Consider the following 20,991-nt stretch of genomic DNA (forward strand, 5'->3'; position numbering starts at 1 on the left):
CCTGATGATGCTTTACCAGATAGCTAACAGATATGGCAAATTCGGCCACAATCTTAGACCTTTTTATTTCTTTTTTGCATTCTGTCCTGGTGTATAAAACTTAAACCATCAGACTGAGAAGCTCTTCTTCTTTTTCTGAAGTCAGAAACACATGGATTCCTTATTCCACATCCCTTTATTATTTGTGCATTACTTCTGGATGAGCAGTCATTGGTTGTCAGCTCTCATGCACACACAGCCTACCACCCTACAGCTAAAGACAACATCTAACCTGTTTGATTTTACATGTACTTATTTGGCTGATACGATTGGTTACATTTCTTTTTGGTTTTTCCAATTGAAGCACAGGCAGGTGAGGCAACTTGCTCAGAGTTAGTGTCACTAGCAGGTTTTGAACCCACAACCTCAAGGTTTGATGTCCAATGGCTTAACCACTAAACCACACTGCCTGATTTTGCTGGGGAGAGTCGTTGGACTGAGTCAGTGGGTATGTCATAATATGCAACCAGTGGTCATGGGAGAGCAAGCAGATGACTGCCTCTGACTAGCTAAGATTATGTAAATGAAGGCTACAAGTGAAAATCAATGGAGACGTTGTCTGTGACATAGCTTCAGTTGCTAATGGAGCAGGTCTGAGTGTTTGCCAGGTGCACCGACTGTAGAAAGAAGCTGGAACAAGGCTGTGCTGATCCACTATAACTCTTCAAATAGTCTGGACTGCCTCTATATTTTGGTAAAGAATGATTCCAGGCACCTTTAAATTTTCCAGTCACCTTAAAATTAGATAACCCTTAAGACTGGATGTCAGGTTGCTTTGGTTAAGGTCTGAAAACCAAAGAGAGTGACTGGTGTGGAAACAATGGCAGTGCAGACACCCTCCAGTTCTCATGAAAATTCTCAGTTCTCTTATTTTCAAAGGGCAGGGGGATTTCAGAGATGATAACACATACATAGACGAGTATGTAAAGTACAACAGACAAGACTGAATTAGTGTAAGCCGCCCTATTCAGGGTGTTCATAAGAAAAGTGATGATCTCATTCATGAGATAGAAGTACTGTATATCAAAACCAAGAATAGTTGTGTCATATATTTGAAATTTTAAAATGCGTGCTTCGGTTTGAAAGCCTAATATCACACACATGTTCATTGGGGACAGCTTAAGGGCTCAGACAATAATAATTTCCTGTCAGAACACCAGAGGCCACTGCTGATACCTTTTCTCTTTGTCTCTCTGCAGACCGAAAGACTGATGACCTTAATACCTGTGATGTCACTTCTGGTATCTGCCTGCTTGGACACGCCCCTTCCTGCCATGAGTCCTTAATTCCAGAAGTTCCACCATCTTGAATTAGTCTGTTAGGAGACTTGCCTCAAAACAATGTATATGTTAATTTTTTGATGCGTTTATAGACAGTGTTTTATTTATACTGTATTATACGGGGTTAGCCATTGGGTACCCCAAATCATTATGATTGTCTGTCTTTTTTATTACACTACATACTCTGCATAGTAATTGAAATGTGTTTTTGTTTACCCACTGATAGAGGTCCATTTCTGGGCTAGAGCCCTAGTAAAGTATCAAAAGTCAAAAATAACATCATATTTGTAATCACTAATCTTGAAACAGTCTAAAACTTTGAAACAGCATGAAGCAACACTCCACATTCCTACATTACCGATTCCCCTTTGTTCAAAGTTTTATGAAAAGCAGTAACTCTGATCCCTCATATACCAGTAGGGGGTGAATCCGTGGGGTTGGTTGATGTGACAAGCACAGCTTCAAGTCCTTCTAATCATTTTTAGTGAAGACAACTGATTTACTCTTTATCATAAGGGTGTAAAAATATATTTTTCTTGTACAAAATATGGTCCAAAAATGGCCTACAAATAAGGGGTTTTGCCCCTACAGGGCCAAAAAGGGGGGGGACCCCAGAAAGTCAGGAGGTGCTGGACAAAAAAAAAAAAAAAAAAACGGAAGTGATTTTAAAGCTTTCAAAAATAATTCTTATGAACAAAAAAAGAGAACAGTAAAGCCAAAACATAACTTTCCCATTAGGCCTAGCTTTCACAAGTCTTGAATCTCTGTCACCAGGCTGTTTGCCTCATGCACTAAACCATCTCTTCACTACCATCAAAGTACTCTCCCTTCTGACCTCCAAACGCTCTTTGTCTCTCCCTCATACACTTGCAGCCATGCTCTTCCATCTTCCAGTGAGCCATTGCCCCCAACTGTACTCCTGTCTCTAGACTCATGGTTTTAAACCAGTCTAGAAATCTTCTTCTATTGGTCCTAAGTATCCAAATAACCCTGAACCATTAGTAGGCCTTCAACCAGCCTTCCCTCACTGGACAAGATTTAAGCCTTATGAATCCTACCACATCACTTTCATGAACTTTACTACATTGAGCTACATTGGCCACCCAAATTTAAAGGCTACTCTGACGTGGGCAGTTTGGAAACTGTGAGGTAAGAACCAGGTGTGGTTCGGGGACCTACAGTAAAATGGGAGCTTGTAGTTTATTATCATGTGTACATAATACAGTGACGCTTTTACCTGCCTGTCTCCTCAGAACGGGCCTTTTGTCAAGTTTATTTCTCTTTAGAATAACATTTACTAATAAGACAGTAGATGACGCTTTATCCAAAGCCAAGACCCAACTGTTAGCAGCTCTTGTTCATATGGCTTTGGAGAAGAACAGTTAATATCACTATTATAGCTTTGTACAATGAAAAAGAGTTAAGAGCACCAACCATTCAAACAAATAAAAGAGAACAAAAGGGGATACTGGACAGCAGGATAAAACTGACTTTAGCTACACTGAGAACTGCAGTTTCTCAGTCAGTGCGTTTACATGTGTGTTGATATTGTGATGTGTCTCGCTACTGCGTGGGCTGTGGTGGGGGGGGGGGTCTTGGTGGAAAGCACTTTGTGCGGGGGGCTCAGGACACCTCCCTATAGAAAGCTGAGTGACAGGATCAGGGTGAGAGGGGAGCGAATGGAAAAAGAGCAGGAAGAGATTCCCCTGGAGAAACGGCTCCTTTGGCAGGTCGTCACAGTGTCATAGACTACTACCACCTCTTGTAGACACACAAAAACGTGCTGAATTGTGGGTTGAATGTTCTTAGCCTACAGTATTGTATCTATGGGCTATACTACTGTAGGAATTTCAGAAGGCTTGTGAAATGTGTTTTTCTCGGTTTTTCTCAGAGTTTTTGGTGGGATCATGGGCTGAGCCACTTGGAGGTTGCTTCTGGGCTGCATGTGGCTTGCAGGCTGCCATTCGAAGAGGATGGCAGTCGGGTAACATGTTAAAAGTATTGTGCGTTAAGTAGTCCAATGACTTTTTAAAGTAATGATTAATCTAATGCATGACTTCTCTTACTGAAGTAAATATTCCTGCGTCATTATTTTCCGGCAGCATTGGGTGTAAGGCAAGAAGCACACGTACAGGTATGCCGCTCCTTCCAGCCAAGTGGAAAACACTGTGCTGCCAGCAACAGTCTGTTTAGTTTTCATCCAGCTATTTGCTATGAAACAATGTGATACACAGGAAAATGATCATGTTTGGCTGTGTTTCTGGTCAGTTTCATGACGTTTCATATATGAACTTAGGATTTAATCACAAATTCTGGATAGTCACTTGTGCAGTTTTTCATACAAAAGAAGAAAAAGTAATGCACGGATGTACTGTAATGCCCTTTATAATTAGTAAGCTATCTTTATATATAATACGCTACAGTGGCTGTTCGTTTGTCTATCCAGAATTTTAAATCACCTGAAGCTCGTAAACCGTTTGACCTATTGACCTGAAATTTGGTACACATATACTACGTGACGTCTACTATCCGCTTTCAGAGTGATGATTGACCTCCAAGGTTATTCCTCTTTTTATTTTTATTTTATTTTATTGTAGAATCAGCTCTCTACAGCGGCCAGCAAGGGGACTGTGTGGCACATGCGTACGGGCGCTGTTCTCATCCCCACCACCTTCCCCGTCACTTCCCTCATATCTTAAATCATTCCTGAGACAGATTGAAGACTTAAGTGCCAGATTAAGTGAAAAAGTAAAGAAAATGTACTAAGTAATCACAACACAAACACTGACTTAATCAGTTTTAATGCAAAAAGATGCCAAGGAAAGAAGAGATGAAGCAGGCCACTAGGTGGAGAACAGAAGAGCTGCTCAGGAAGCAGCAAGCACTTCAACCTCTGAGCAAACGAATGCTAAACGTACAGAGAAAGAGGATGAAAACTAGGAATGCTCAAGTCAAGTGTATTCGCACCGTTACTGGTATAACATATTTAGTTACTTTTTTGTAAGTAACAAGTAATGAAACTAAGTTACTTTTAAAAATAGCATTCCCCACACTGCTTGCTAGACACAGGCTCCATGCTTGTTTTTGAATTCACGATGGCCGACGGTGACGTTTTTTGTGCAGTTTAAATGACATCAGAGAGTTTTGCCTAAGGAGAACTCCATAAGTGAGCTCACACATGTAAACGGAAGTTTTTAAGAAACCAGGTTTCTGCCGCAACTGGGTTACTCACCTTCTTCTGGTTTTGTGTGTGAATATAAACGCACTCAGTGATCGATTCTGACTGGGTGTCTGACCTGCAGAATCCTGCCACAGTTACCAGACTGGTCACAGAACACGAGAAGTGGGGCAGTTTGGAAAATGAAGAGGACAAATCCTGGTATTACCATTAGTTCCTGGGGTGGGTTGATAGATAGATAGATAGATAGATAGATAGATAGATAGATAGATAGATAGATAGATAGAAAGTGGGCACCACTGAGGTCCAAAACCACACACACACCACACTAAACAGTCCCAGGTGTAAAATAAAGGTTTTTATTTTCACAAAATACCTCTTTTCCAAACAATCCACCAGCCTTTCAATAACCAATAATCCTCTTCCTCATCCAGGTGAGCTTTGCCTCCTGCCTCCCAACTCTGACTCTTTGGAGGAGGCTGAATGGCTCACTTTTATGTCAGACTGGGACCCCATAGCATAGCCAGACAGAAGCACTTCTGGGTCAGACAAAAGCCCCCGAAACTGGGAGTCCTTCTCCCTGTAGTGCCCCCTAGCGGCACCCAAGGATCCAAACAGTGTTGTCCCACAAGAATACATTTTCCATAAATTGCTGCCAGCTGCAGGCAACTCAGGCATCACAGTTGGACTAAACTGTTAATCGGTGAGTGCCTGAATTTTTCCATGCTATATTTTGTGGTATTTTATTTTAAGATGATTGGAGATGCCCACATTCACTCACACTAAGCCAATAAAGACATGCCTATTAATCAAACTGACACAATCATTAAGACAAATATTAATTCTAATTTTTTCCAGTCTCTTTTCGATAAGAATTTATCAAGTGCTGGCAAACAGAAGGCATCAGCTTGGCACAATATAACTTTACAAATGTGTCTCATCTGTGATTATTAAAATATGAAGGTTCATGTAAAATTCTTTAGGCATCTTCCAAGGATTAATAACTTTCACTTGGGTTTTTAATCCCACTTGCTGCACTGTCTCTGTCATATCAGTCATTTGTGCTGAAATTCATGTCAAACGAAGATGCTACAGAATTAGCATTGCTACTGCACTTCAGCTTCTTTCTCCATCTGTCAGAAGAACTTCAGTCGTGTCTTTCTTTAAAACACTGACAAAAATGCTTTAGGTGATTCATTTTCCAGCGCGTCATTTAGTTCTTTGCATTTGTCACCTTCCGATGAGCTCTTTGGATTTGTTGTTCAAGGTTTTGTATGTTAAAAAGGCTTCAGCCTTCCATCAACTTTTAGGTTTGCATGATAGAGAGGCACAACTATAGGCAGAGGGCAGGAACCAACCCTGGGGGCTGCCAGTCCATCTTAGGGTACACTCACCCTCATTGTCACACAAGGCCAGTTTCCATTTACCAGTTAACTTAAGAAATGCACCAGTGTGTTTCTATTGAGAATGCCAGCCCAAGGAGCTTCCCTGCACAACATCCACACCCCCATGTCACTATAGTGTGAGCGCTGGCTGGCAGTGGTACAGTGGTTGGAATGGAACTTGCGTTACTGAGCTTTACAGCCCAGAGCCTTGGCCAACAAGTCTGAAGGAACGAATATCTCAAGCTTTGGACTGGAGGAGGATCGATAGATTTACACTGAGATATAATTGGTTACATTTCTTTTTGATTTTTCCAAGTGGAGCACAGGCAGGCAATGTGACTTGCCCAGGGTCACAATGTGTCAGTGGTGGGATTTGAACCCACAACCTCAGGGTTTGAAGTTCAAAGCCTTAACCACCAAAGCCTAATAAAGAAGATCACAGGGAAAGAACACAAATTCTTCACATTGGAGAATAATTCAAGAATCATGATGTTCATCTTCTCCTAGAACCAATATGAGGCAGGGGTGAGTTTTCTTATCTGGTTTGCTTAAAATGGTTCATTCTTCTATATATGCAGTTTGACACAGTCATGAACTTCACAATCACAGGACATCTGTTTGGTCGGCTCTTCTCTGTTTTGTACAGAGCCAATAGTGCACTAGCTTACAGCTGGCAAAGAGCTACGTACAGCAACGTGCAACTGATCCTCTCCGACAGCACCTAGAGAAGACAACTGCCAGACAACCAGTGTTCATCTCTGTCAACTTTTAAAGAGGATCTTGACGTGGATTTGCATGCTCAGTGATTCTTCAAAGCATAGATTAGGTATTTTCATGCTGAAGTTGTTTCTTTGCAATCATAGTATACATGAAATGGCTACATGAAGTCGCATTTTCTTTATCACTTACTGCCTCTCCCATCCTCCTATCCTCAGGTCTGAAGATCGACAATGTGAAGAACCATGATGTCACTTCGGTGTGAAGAACCATGATGTCACTTCTACATCTGGGGACTTCGGCCTCAAACACCTGAAGAGAGGCAACATCACCGCATGCCCAGTCAGTAAGTCTGACTCACATCTGAAGCGGACGTCTGTTATTTTCTAATTGCTGTCAAAACCTTTTTTAGTTTTTGCAATTATGCGGGGTTTGCCTCCAAGGTGCCCCAACACATTGTCTTGTCCTGTGTTTCTCTTTACAGGAGGTAATCTACACCCGGGTCAAATATGAAAAGAAAAGCCTTAAAACTTACCGAATACGTCCAGTCTGAAGCAGCAAAGCTTTTCAATTTAGGACAACGTGATTTCTTGTGACAGCAAAAGTAAACTGGAAATAATACATTTGATGACCGATTATTGGTTGTATTTCCTTACGGTCAGGATATGTTTCCTATTTGCTTGTCTACTCATAGCAGCTGTCATCTGTGGAGGTCTGACATTTTCCACAAGTGCACCTCCAGTTCGCCAGATTTCCATAGCTTATTTCTCATATCATTCTACATTTGTTTCGTTACATTCTGCCATGGCATGTAACAAATGATGCTCTGTACAAAACTGTGCTGAGTGTCTGACGGAGCATCAAAGCAATCAGTGTGCCATGAAGTCGTCTGATTTGGGCACACGGCTACTGCGCCTCAAAACAACCGAAAGTGCCCATGTGTACTCAGATTGTATTATATTCTTATGCCATATGTACTCAAATCCAATCACATATAGACGCAGTGGTTTAACTACTGTAAGGGATGACAGGCATCAACTGGCGTCCCAAGTGGGACAAAGCATGGTTCTTTACCCGGCCAGGAGGCCAATTTAATTAAGAAGCAGTTGGTGACACTGTATTCAGAGCAGTGGCTTCCCTGATACGTGACAGAACAGGATTCCCACACAGATATCTGCAAGGCATAATGGGAACATAATGATTGGGCTCTAGGTTTGGCACCACATGGAACTACTGTGAATTTCCCATTGGGATTAATAAAGTATCTATCTATCTATCTATCTATCTATCTATCTATCTATCTATCTATCTATCTATCTATCTATCTATCTATTGGGATTAGTAATCTCTACTTTGTAAGACTTCTGATTGACCCGGTCATATTTCCATTGGCTACGCTCCAGTACTAGAAGTACTCGCAGGTACAAGATAACAGAGCCACTCTGCCACATCCAAGTGAGTCGGAGCCGGCTGAGGAGACAGGCAACACTCGCCTGGGAAGAGTGGAGGAGAAAGAAGAGAGATAGAAGAGAAGAAGTAGTCATTTGGTGGTGTGATATTGTTAGCGAAGCCTTTTGTAAGCTATCTTATATATAAATGTCTACATGTGGAAGTGTGTGTGTTGTCCGGCCCAGAAGAGAGAGGTGGAGTTGAGGGAAGGGCTCTGCCTCCGAGGAAACAGAAAACTTCCTTAGCTGCTAATAACACAAGCGAGGCGAACACGTCTGCAAAATGAAACCTCAGAAGAAAGAGAAAGTCGCATAGCCGCTAACATCTGCAAAACGGTATCCCTTTTACTTTTCCTCCCATCGCTAATGCACAAGTGAGGCGAGCATGTGTGCAAAACGAATCCTCCTAGGAGAGAGATACCCAGAGTAGTTCCTTTCAACTTTCACCAACTGACATCTCTATTTTTTTTCTGACGATTTCAATAGTTTCTGGGACCCCGGGCTTTTTACAGCACGGGTTTACACAGAAAGTTTGTTAATAATAAACCTTACGTGTCTGTGTTGTTGTGTTTGGGGCTCTCAGGCACCCCCTGTGGTTCCCACTATACAGACGCACTGAAATCATATGTTGATTTTTTTCCCAAATCGGTGGTAACTTTTTGTTTGCTACATTCGGTGTTGTTATTTTACGAAGCATATGGAGCGAGATTCACGCCAAATGGCAGTGCAATGAAAAGCACATGTAAGAGTTTTGCTGTAATAGAGATCTGCACTGGCAATCGGAAGGTTGCCGGTTCGAATCCCGTCAATGCCATTAGGGACTCTGCTCTGTTGGGCCCTTAAGCAAGGCCCTTAACCTGCAATTGCTGAGCGCTTTGAGTAGTGAGAAAAGCGCTATATAAATGCAAAAAATTATTAAAAAAAAAAAAATTATTAATTATTATTAATAATAAACACAGAGCAATAAAAATGAACTGATGACACTGCATTCTACTTTTAATTAAAGCCTTAAATTTCTTAAAGAGCCAAGGTAGCTGCATGTCAATGCTAAGTTCACAGGGCCAATCAACACTCAGCATTATGCACTTACTCCAATGTGGCGCATCATGTGCATGCATGATAACAAAATACAGAGAAAATGAAAAGGGCAGATTATGCGACAGAACCAAACCAAGATGAAACCGATTGATGCGTCACCAACTAATTATCACATTTAGGAGGAGTTTAGGTATCTCAGGGTCTTGTTCTGAAGTGAGGGGAAAAGGGATGGTGAGCTCAACAGATAGACTGGGAGCAGCGAGGAGAGTTGTGTGGTTGATATACTGATCTGTAGTGGTGAAGAAGGAGCTGAGTCAGAGTTCAAAGATCTCGATTTTTAACTCAATCTACTGTATGTTCTTATCCTCACCCATGGTCATTAGCTTTGGGTATTGACTGAAGGAATGAGATCGTCGGTACAAAAGGCCAAAATGAGCTTTCTCTACAGGGTGGCTGGGCTGGTAGAGGCCCTTCATATCAAGACGAGCCAACTGAGGTGACTTGGGCATCTGATATGGATGCCCCCAGGATGCCTCCCTGTGGTTTTACAGGCACGGCCAGCTAGAAGGAGACCCTGGCGAAGACCCAGGGCTCGTTGGGAGGATTATATCATAAATGACTATATATATATTATATGTGAATTTCCCCTTGGGATTAATAAAGTATCTATCTATCTATCTATCTATCTATCTATCTATCTATCTATCTATCTATCTATCTATCTATCTATCTATCTATCTATCTATCTATCTATCTATCTATCTAACACCTTGGGATCCCACAGTATGAGTGTGACTGTTACCCCTCATCTCAGTCCTGGACAAGTGGTTGAATGAATGTTGAATGATCAATTGGTTTTTTAGATTATTAGTTTAATTTAGATAAACTTAATTAGTCCCATTGGCCACTATGGACGAAAGGTTGCCACGGATAAAGACAAGCAGTGTGGCTGAGCACAAAGCTGGTTTCCTTTTAAAATGGAAAAGACTCACCAAAAACTTTTGCTTTTTCCTTCCTAAAATAACATGGACAAACCTGCACAAAACAATGCTGGTGATTTTGTTTTTGACTAAACCACACATTTATCTTTTTAGAATGGAAAGTCTAGCTTGTATTCTGGCTGGCTGAGCATCAAATCACAGGGGCACCTCATAATGGAATTAATACGATCAGAAAACAGATGTGTGGATGGCTCATTTCATATTTACTGAAGTGGTAAAGAGCAGGATATAGGGGGTCCCAATCCAAAAATAAAAAGTCTGAAATAGTGTAAGCCGCCCTAATTCAGGATGTATACAAGAAATGTAATGATCTAATTCATGAGGTAGAAGTGCATAATACATAAGAACAGCTGCGTCATATATTTGAAAAATTAAAATCTGTGCTTCACAACTCTAAATATTCTCAATTGTAATAGAAATATATCACTGTTCACCCTCTAAAAGGGGTCTATGATGAGGGGTTAGATCCCTATTAAAGGATCAAATATCAAAAACAACATCATATTTCAAATCTCTGGCCTTGAAATGGAGTCTAAAATGATATCACACATGCATATGTTTGAAATTTGCCATTTATAACCTTCAGGGAATGGCTCTTAGAGGGGGAGGACCACCAACAAAGATCCAAATGTCAAAAATATTATCATAATCGTGATCAGAAACTTTGAGAGATATCACCAATACACCTTTCTCAAAGTTTTGTCAAAAGTAATAACTTTGACCCCTTGTATCCTGTTAGAACAGGGGTGTCCAGCTCTGGCTCTGGTGGGCCGCAGAGGCTGCAGGTTTTCATTCTAACCATCTTTTTAATTAGTGATCAGTTTTTGCTGCTAATTAACTTCTATTGCCTCAGTTTTAATTAACTTGTCTCAGACCTTTAAGTTGTTTCATTTTCTTTAATTTGCAGCCAAACAATAATGAGCCGCCACATGACCATGAAAATAAAGAAAGGTGAAGATCATGGTCATGTTGGTCTGCTCAGGTCACCAAAACATCTTGACGGTGGTCTTAGAAAAACAGAAAATCAACAATGTGCTGTGTCGGAATGAGAGCAGCAACAAGTCATGATATTCAGTAACAACTTTAATTAATGGCAAGAATTGACTTCTCATTAAGAAACTGGTTGGAGTTTAGCTGATTGTCTGTTGACTCGCTTCATGTCTCATTTCTGTTTGGCTTCCATTTATGAAGAAAAGAATCAATTCAGTGGACTGAATCCTTATAATCAGGGCTATTAAAATGAAGGGACAAGAAGTTAATTAGCAATGAAAGCTGGTCATTGATTAGCAAAAGGGTTAGAATGAAATCCTGCAGCCACTGTGGCCCTCCAGGACTGGTGTTGGAGACCCCTGCGACTGGGGGCGAACCCCTGGGGTAGCAAAGCTTCAAGTCCTTCTGGTCATTTTAGCTGAAGACACCTATTGGTTTCCTCTTTATCACAAGGGTTTAATTTATGGTCTAAAAATGGCCTGGGTTCCTCAGATCTACAAAAATTGTGGGGGAACCCCTAAAAGTGCAACGTCTTGCCTAACTAGACATCACGATGACTTAAATCGTTTTGGATGATAAATTGGACTGGACTGCCAATACTGATGCTCTTTGCAAGAGAGGACAGAGCCGACTATACTTCCTTAGAAGGCTGGCGTCCTTCAACATCTGCAATAAGATGCTGCAGATGTTCTTTCAGACGGTTGTGGCGAGTGCCCTCTTCTACGCAGTGGTGTGCTGGGGAGGCAGCATAAAGAAAAAGGACGCCTCACGCCTGGACAAACTGGTGAGGAAGGCAGGCTCTATTGTAGGTATGGAGCTGGACAGTTTGACATCCATGGCAGAGCGACGGGCGCTGAGCAGGCTCCTATCAATTATGGAGAATCCACTGCATCTACTAAACAGTATCATCTCCAGACAGAGGAGCAGCTTCAGTGACAGACTGCTGTCAATGTCCTGCTCCACTGACAGACTGAGGAGATCGTTCCTCCCCCAAACTACGCGACTCTTCAATTCCACCTGGGGGGGTAAATGTTAAAATTATACAAAGTTATTGTCTGTTTTTACCTGCAATTTTATCACTCTTTAATTTAATATTGTTTTGTATCAGTATGCTGCTGCTGCTGCAGTATGTGAATTTCCCCTTGGGATTAATAAAGTATCTATCTATCTATCTATCTATCTATCTATCTATCTATCTATCTATCTATCTATCTATCTATCTATCTATCTATCTATCTATCTATCTATCTATCTAAATGGTTTATTGTATGTGGGGGGTTTCTTGTACCAGTGAGTCAGGAGGCTGCGGATAAAAAACAATAAAACAAAGTGATTTCAAAGAATTCAAAATTCTTATGAACACAAAAAACAATGGAAGTCCAGAAACGCGGATTGTGCAGCAGAAAAGCTCACGCTTGGTATAAATTCCATCACAATGTGTAACTGCTGCTTCGTTATCAACAGATTTTTATGTAGTGTTGTAATAATCTCTTGTCCACTTTAAAATGACTCTTCATACAACACAGAAACAATAACAGACATGAAAAAGAATGCAAAAACTGAGGCTTGTTTTTATTTAAAGATGTTGATGTTTTATTTCCATCTTATCTATAAAAAAAGTCCAAGTTTTTCACTCTGGCACCATACTGTATTTGACCCAAAGAGAACATGACAGGCAAATTAAGGAGCAAAAAAGTTTAAGGCATCTGCACCAGAGACTGCTTGGAGGATTTCCCCTGGAATCAGGGGTGCAATCTACCCTCACCCCAACTTCAACAGGCATCTGTGATTTTGGTAACTTGTGTGGGCATTAAAATTGGAAAAAAAAATAAGCAAAATGAAAATCCCATGCCAAAACTGATCTTCAACTCCCATCATTTCCACGCCAAGTCCATTTTCAACAGTTTATCCAGTCAATGAAAAGAATCATCTGCATTGCAAAATGTCTGTGGCAACCAAAGTGTGCAGAACATATTAATCGTCTGTCCCCTTCTCTCCAGTTCACATTCCGTACGCAAGACATTTCGAGTTGGCAGCTCATCCTATGCGACCCGCAGATGAGAACATGGAGGCGCTAAGTGGCTCTCAATCCAGTGCTTGATTCAGTTTATGCGACGATCATTCAAGCCATTTCTTCGGAGATCTGCGACCTGATGAGTGGGGATGGCATCGGAGGAAAAAGAATAATAGTTAACTGGTTTTAGTTGTAATGCAAAATGAAGTAAGACTGGATCAGCTTCATTATACCTTTTGTGAGGTTCACTTTAAGGTATGGAATATAACATTAAAAATCGGGTGAAGGAAGAGCTGGTAGTTGAGAATAAATGTTGGCTACACACCAAAAGGCATGGGGCAGTGCTGCTCCTGATAGCCCTACGTCTCAAATTCCATCCTTCTCTGCCAGCCTGAAGGGACTGATCAAGTTATAACAGCTCACCGCCCTTGCCACGCTATTAATACATCCATCCATTTGTCTTCTGAAATCCCAATCGAGAGGCACCGTCCATTTTTCAGGGTTAAAGATGTTGGACCTAAATGTTAAAATGTCAACTTAATTCCCCACAAGCGATGCACAGTCCAGGTGCTGCCTCACTTTGTTGGAATCCTCTGAACTGCAGATTCATGAATTAATACCAGTGGAGTAAACCGTCTTCGCCGGGCAATTTAAGAAGATGAATCGTAAAAAAAAAAGTAATAATAATAATAATAAGGCCATCTTAAACAAATAGCTCTCAACCTGGTGTGGAGTTGAAGAAAATCCCAAAAAGTTGCAGGACAGTCTGTCGCAGTCCAGCATGACGCAGCCCGAGCAGCGAGCCGGGCTTGTTGTGCATTTCAGTTCGAATCGTGGGCTCCCCTCGCTGCGGGACATGAGGCTCTGAAGAAGCTGGACAGGAGTCACTTTTCATATTACATGCACAAAATCTCGTTTCAGGTTTCTACCAAATACTAGCACAGATCCAGTTATACGTCTAAATTTCTAGGGTTGTTTAAATTTTGCACATTTAATCCACATCAGAATTATCATTTTTTTTAACCTATAATTGTACAATACTAGATTTTTGAAGTAAAGCAGAAAAAAACAAAGTAAAACAACTGATGAGGTGTTGTGGTTGCTTGTAAGCAGGTTTCGTCTTGCTAGCAGGTCCCCCGAAGCTGAGACGTGTTTCTAGCAAAAGCACTTCAAATCAGAATGCAGGGGTCAGCGGAGCTTCAGGGTTCTTACTCTCAACATGGCAACACGGCCCACTGATTACGGATATCATACGCTGATGACATTCAGCATTTCAGAGGCTGCTACTCTGGTGAGTGTAAACAGAACACAAGAGTGAGGCCATCAAGTGGAGGGAAGTTCAGAAAATGCTGAGATAAAGCGAACGAATGAATGTGTGAGGATGGGAAAGGGGGGAATGGTCTAGCTGCAGCTTGCAATACCCATGACAGAGATCAGGTAATGCCCACAACGTCAGTCACAAAACGCCCTTTGACTGAGATAACCCTCCTACAACCCTAATCTTAACCATAGTGTAACGTGGCCCTAATGTTAATCATAGTCTAATGCGATGGGTGTTACGTGACTGACGTCGAGAGCGTCTCATGATGTTGGGGCCTTACATGACTGACCTCATAGGTACTGCAGTTTGCAATTACACTGTGTTGGGAAAGGGCCACTTGAACATGTTAGACAAAGGGACACTGCCTATGTGTACTGTAGTGAAAAAAATTCAGACATGAGCGTCAGTAGGCTTTGCGGCCTAGGAACCAAGTTACCCAAACTATTCTATAACATCTCAGTAATTATTTACTGCTCTGATGCTGATCTTTCTGATCATAAAGTGGGTCATTACAATAGCAATTGACAAGAACAATTTATAATTAATTGCAGAATTACGGTATTTGAGGGTTCCTCTAGAGCAGCGGTTTCCAAACTGTGGTACGCGGAGCCTTTTCAGGTGGTACGCATCGCGGTCCCTGAAATTTAATTTATCTGTGCAAAACCCTTTATGACAAGCCTGTTGTGAGCAAAAACCAATGAAACTGTTTAAATACAATAATACGTGGATTCCGAAATTTAGTGTGGTGTGAAATTTCGTCATCTGAATAAATAAAACCTATTATTTGAATCAGTATTTAGTTCATTTAACGCTACCATAATTCCGTTTTGCGGAAGTCAACTTCTACTTCTTCACTGTTTGAGCTTGTGGTCATTAGATGAAAGCACAACGCCGACACTATTTAGTCTTCGGTAACTCTGCCTCACAGAAACCGCTTGCGTTTGTTGTTATACGTGCACTGCCGCTGTATCGCATCGTACTCACTAGATCTAAGCACAAAGCCGATAGCATTTCGTCTTCGGTAAGTGCATCACATACAGGCCGAAGGCAGGATTTAGTTTCGGGGCGGAATTTATCAATTTATGTACATGCACAAATTTTTTCATTAATTTTTTTGCATAATTTCTTCCAATTCTTTAACTTTTATTCAGATTTCGGGGCGGTTGTAGTCAGTGTCGTGAATTTGCTGTATATTACCTAATTAAGAATTAATCATTCATTGCAGTACTTGCTTTTTAATTTTTTTGTTAAAAATTCGGGTGGTATGCAACGCAACTCACTTAACCTCAGGTGGTACTTGACGTCCAAAAGTTTGGGAACACTTGCTCTAGAGCTGGGGTCCCCAACTCCTGTCCTGGACGGCTGGTTGCTGCAGGTTTTCATTCTAACCCTTTTCTTAATTAGTGACCTGTTTTTGCAGCTAATGATCTTCTTTTGAATTAATTTTAATTGACTTGCTCTTGAAGACTCAGACCCCTTAATTGTTTCTTTTTCCTTAATTAGCAGCCCAACAATAATGAGATACAAAATGTGACCAACATGATCGATCATACAATATCTGAAAATTAAGAAAGGTGAACGACTCATAATTGCTGATCTGCAAAGGTCCCCAAAACATTTTAGCAGTGCTCTTAGAAAAGAGAAAATCAACAACTTCGGAATTGTCTGCATTTGCAAAATGAGAACAGCAATAAGCCATGGAATTATAGAGCGGGTTTAATTAACGACAAGAATCGGCGCCTAATGAAGCAACTGGTTGGCGTGAAATTGGCTGGAGTGTGAGGCATTAAGGCCGGGCACACACTGTAAAATTTTTAGAAGTTGTGGTCAAGCGACTACTCACACTGCAGGCCGGAGTCACCACTTGTACACTTGAGCACACTCGGCTCGACTGACGTACCACGACATGGCTGCTCAGACTATACGTGCACACGGCCCTAAAGGACTGTTTTACTCAACGACATTTTGCAATAAAGCTTTACCTGTTCAAAAAAACAAATCAAATATGGCTGCAGGCTCCTCAAAATGTCAACAAAGAAAACAGTTACAGAACGTTGTTGACTTTTGCTGTATACGTTGTGTGCTCGGAAACAAAAAGGCACGTGGGTGGTTGGGAAGGTGCGGACAATACGGTCTGTTTATGTTACCGAGAGAATTAGAGATACGTAATCTGTGTAGTTTTACTGTTGTTTGTTTATTTTGGGTTCTTTAAGTAAATGTAACCCTGGCCTCTATGCTCCCCGTTCACACAACGCTTTCTGTCTGCGCCATATCTATCGTTGCCACTCACCAATGGCCTGTAGCTGCCGCACATTGAGTTTCGGGTTATCTGATTTGATTTTCTGTTGTTAGTTCCCAAGGGGAAATTGTCTTTTCTCATGGATCTTTTGGGGGTCAACCATTGCACAGGAGCAATTCTTCCGGTTAAGGGCCTTGCTGTCGACATTCAAAAATCGCCTTGTGAGAATTCTGACACTACAAGATGGCTGACTGGAATTTCTAATGTGAGAGGAATTCTTCCAATTGTACAACAACACAACTGGGAATCGCAATGCCTCTCGTACTCCAAAGCGAAACGACGACAGATGGGTCGACTCAGAAAATTGGTCGGCAAATTCAATTCGGGTTTATTGCAGCGTATACACCCGACTTAAGGGGCTGGAAAGCAGATGTGGAGCACTGTAGCCATTGCTGGCTTTCTGTCAGACACAATGTAATCAGTGGCTTATCCATGCCAGCAAACTGCCCACCACCTTAAATGGCCTTCTTTTTTATGTTATCGTACTTGGCATGATACGCTCCTGCAGGTTAATTCAAAAAGTTATTTGAGGAAAGTTTTCACATTCACCTCTACTGAGTTGTGTTCATGTTTGGCCTAAAATATGAGCCTGAAATGGCAGCACTCTGGGTTCGGTTCCTCCCTGTGTGGATAGCGCTAACGCTATATAAATGTAATGGATTACTATTATTATTAACGTGTCCAGCGTGCGGTCGTCCATACGAGAGCGCACCTTCATGTAGAAGTACACCAGCCGCTGAGAAAGCACGCTCTGCCTCCACTGAAGTAGGCGGCACAGTCATCAGATACTGATACACTTGTTCTAAACAACTCCTGCGCTTGCCGTTGCTCTGAAACACCGCCATTTCAGCTTTTACTGATGCATCCAGTTTCTTGTCATCATTCTGTGATGGCAAGTTTCTTGGCACAGATAATGCGGATGCAACAGACTGACACATTGCAATTTCAAGTTGCTATTCAAAGCTGTTGTCTGATGAAGTGCAAGCTGCAGCAATGGTGCCACCTTAATTATTTTCAACTATAACTCTGTTATTTCTTGATCAATTTTTACACTTTTACATGCTATATATGCGAGCTTGGCCATTCCCGCTTTCCCGGGAATTACAGTAGTTTCATTCCCGGGAATGAAAAATATCCGGGAATCCCGGGCTCCCAGTAATCGGGAGCCTAGGAATGGATTCCCTAGCAGTGATGCCTTCCGCTTGGGCTACACGTTCTCTTCTTCAGCTCAGCCCTTTATGTCTGGTGTACGTCTGCTTTGTGGTGGGCTGGAAGTACGCAAGTAGGGGTTCAACCCTAAGTGGGGAATCAACCCAAACTTGGTTATGAGATATTTTGGTTTGGAAAGCAATTTATATCTGAAGAACACAGAGTTCTGAGTGACAGAGTGTAACTTGCCAACATCCAAAAGTCATTGCCACCTCTGGTGTGTCGTCACAAGCTGATCAAATAATTCCAAGCAAATGATATGTCTGAAACTGAAGACACTAAAAAAAATCTTGTAATTTGGAATATTGCACTGCACGGGTGGCATGGTGGCGCAGTGGTTAGTGCTGTAGCCTCACCTGTATTTTGTTCTGAGCTCAAACCTCACACATGGTGGCTGTCTGTGCTTGGAGTTGGCACTTTCTTCCCATGTCTGCCTTGTCTCTCACATCTCAAAGAATTGTGTGCTGGTTTAGCTGCCCATTCTAAACTGGCCCTCTCTGTGTGTGTGTGTGTGTGTGTGTGTGTCCAATTTAGAGTCTCTGGGGCCAAAGCTTATCTTGATAGCAAGAACAAACCCTGGATGGAACTTCCAATTAGTTGTAGTTTTTCCACTTCCTGAATCTGCTTAATTCAATTCAGAGTCTCTGGGGTTGGAGCTTATACTGGGAGCACTGGGTGAAAAGCCATAACCAACTGTTGAGGGGGCACTTACAGTAGATATAATAAGAAGCTTAGATTAGTGGAAAAATTTTAAGGGTGAAGAATGGCAAGACTTTATTAAAGTTTAATCAGTGGCAAGGCGCCAACTGAAAAATGGATGTTATGCTTTTGCCCTTGGCGCTTTTTTTATCGTATTCAAGAATCATCTCTATTGTGAAGGATACAGGCCTATTGCTTAAAATGGATGGCACTAAAGTAGTGGCCTGGGTGGCCAGCTGACCATTTGTGTGGAGTTTGCATTGTGTCCCCATGCCTGCATCCCGGATGCTCAGGTTTCTGTCCCACATGCCAAAGAAACGCAGGTTGGGTGATCTGGAGATTCTAAAGACGGGATTTGTACATGAGTGGGCTCTGTGACAGACTGGCACCCTTCCTGGGATTATGTCCAGTGTTTCCAGAACAGGCTCTGTAGATAGATAGATAGATAGATAGATAGATAGATAGATAGATAGATAGATAGATAGATAGATAGATAGATATGACCCTAAGTTGGATTGATTGGCTGTGGGAATGTGACATGATATTCAAAGCTGCCAGTTATTTCCATACAAGCATGCATGAATTCAAAAAACTTGTTTCAGTCAGGGGGTTATTAAGAAAATGACTGCAACAGAAACCACCAGCAGCGGAATCCATTACATCTGTGAAATAAAATTGTTACAAGCTGGTGACTTTCAAGAGTTTTTGTTAGAATGCCAACCGCTGTCACAATGCCACTCTTCATACCCAGCGCTCAAATTATACTCGTCACCTTCTCGCTTTCATGTGATGTGAGTTAACGGAGAATCTCTCTATGGGATGGAAGCTTCTGAATCCCTGAAAATATGCAGAACGTTCTATCAGAACAGGTTGGTGTTATGCCACTGGGGGTCTTGAGCTGAAAAAATTCATAAGATGTACCTCACACACAACAAACCATCAAAAAAAAAAAAAAACGTATGCTGGAGGTGCCCTTTGATGCCTGGATATCTGACTACTTAGGCTGCTCAGCACTGGCACTGGAGCTGCTCGATCAAGGAAATTAAAAGCTGATTAAACAAGAGAAAATCACTCGCTGTGATTATGCTCACTTCAAAGGTTGAATCAGACATCAAAGTTCTCCTCAAGTCTGGCCGTCTACAAGGTAACAAACTTAATGCTTTTGGAATTCCTCATTTTCTGATAGTATGAGGAATGCTGGGTGGAAGTGAGTCAAAGCTGGAATTTCCACCATAACCCCTCAGTTAGGGACACGATGGTGTGACAAAGTCAGAACTGAGGCCTTGGAGGTGACAGTGCGACGAATAAGTGACACGATCAATCTTTTATACTGCACCTTTCATAGTGAAAAACTGATCACAACCCACTGGCCATACAGTATAATCAACAATTCTGCCGTCCAGCATGTTAGAACATCAGCCTGTGACTACAGACCAAGTGTACAGTATTGTCCCTTGACTCTTAACAGGCTCTATGCACACGGCAATGCTGACGTACGTCTGCTGAAATCTACGCCAGCTCTGTCACTTTCAACGTCCATACTGTGGTTGTGATTTTTGTTTAGTGGTGAGAATATCCGAGAAAAAGAACTTTGTAAGTTTCAGCATACAGATAGCTCTATAATTGAACATTGCTCTGTACCTTTGTGTCGAGTTTCCGGCAAGTACAACAAGGTGCTTAGTTTTCAAACATTTCCCTCTGATGCGGAAACCCGATCTAAATGAATCGTCGCTAATCAGAGAGAAAGCTTTACGGTTAGTCCTCACACTCTGTAGCCAGCATTTTAAAAAAGAGGATTTTCGTGAGCCAGGGTCCGAGACGGGGCAGCAGGTGTTGAAGAAGGGAGCGGTTCCTGCGTTGTTTGAGTGAAACAATTTCTCTGTCCTAATTTCAAGACCAGAGATTTGGGAGAACAGAAAATGACCGACGGAGGATGACACACTGGGCGAGGAGGAGGAGGAGATGATCAAATCCTCAAGGACCACGAGGACCAGATCTAGCAGTTGTCGACCTAGCGCTTGATGGAAACATGTCTGTCAGAGAGGAGATCCTCCAGCCGAAGGAAACAAATCGAGACCCTTATAATGAAGCTGCGGTTTGGCATTCACCGCTTTGCAGGCTCAGACAGAGACTTTCGCTTTTTTCCAAGATAAGATGTCCGGCAGACTCATGTTAATATAAACTTACATACATAGTCACCTGTCCCTGAACAAAGTTTAATGACTAATTATTGAAATTTTATTTTCTTACAAAAGCCTAATGTAATCTCATATTTGTACCAAGTAAGTTCATAGTAGACACAAGTTTTTAATACGTCTGCATCTCACCTTCATAATTGTGGATGCAGCCTGAAAGATATCATTTGAAGTCCTT

Source organism: Erpetoichthys calabaricus, chromosome 14 (assembly GCF_900747795.2).
Source record: "Erpetoichthys calabaricus chromosome 14, fErpCal1.3, whole genome shotgun sequence".
NCBI classification, from domain to species: Eukaryota; Metazoa; Chordata; class Cladistia; order Polypteriformes; family Polypteridae; genus Erpetoichthys; species Erpetoichthys calabaricus.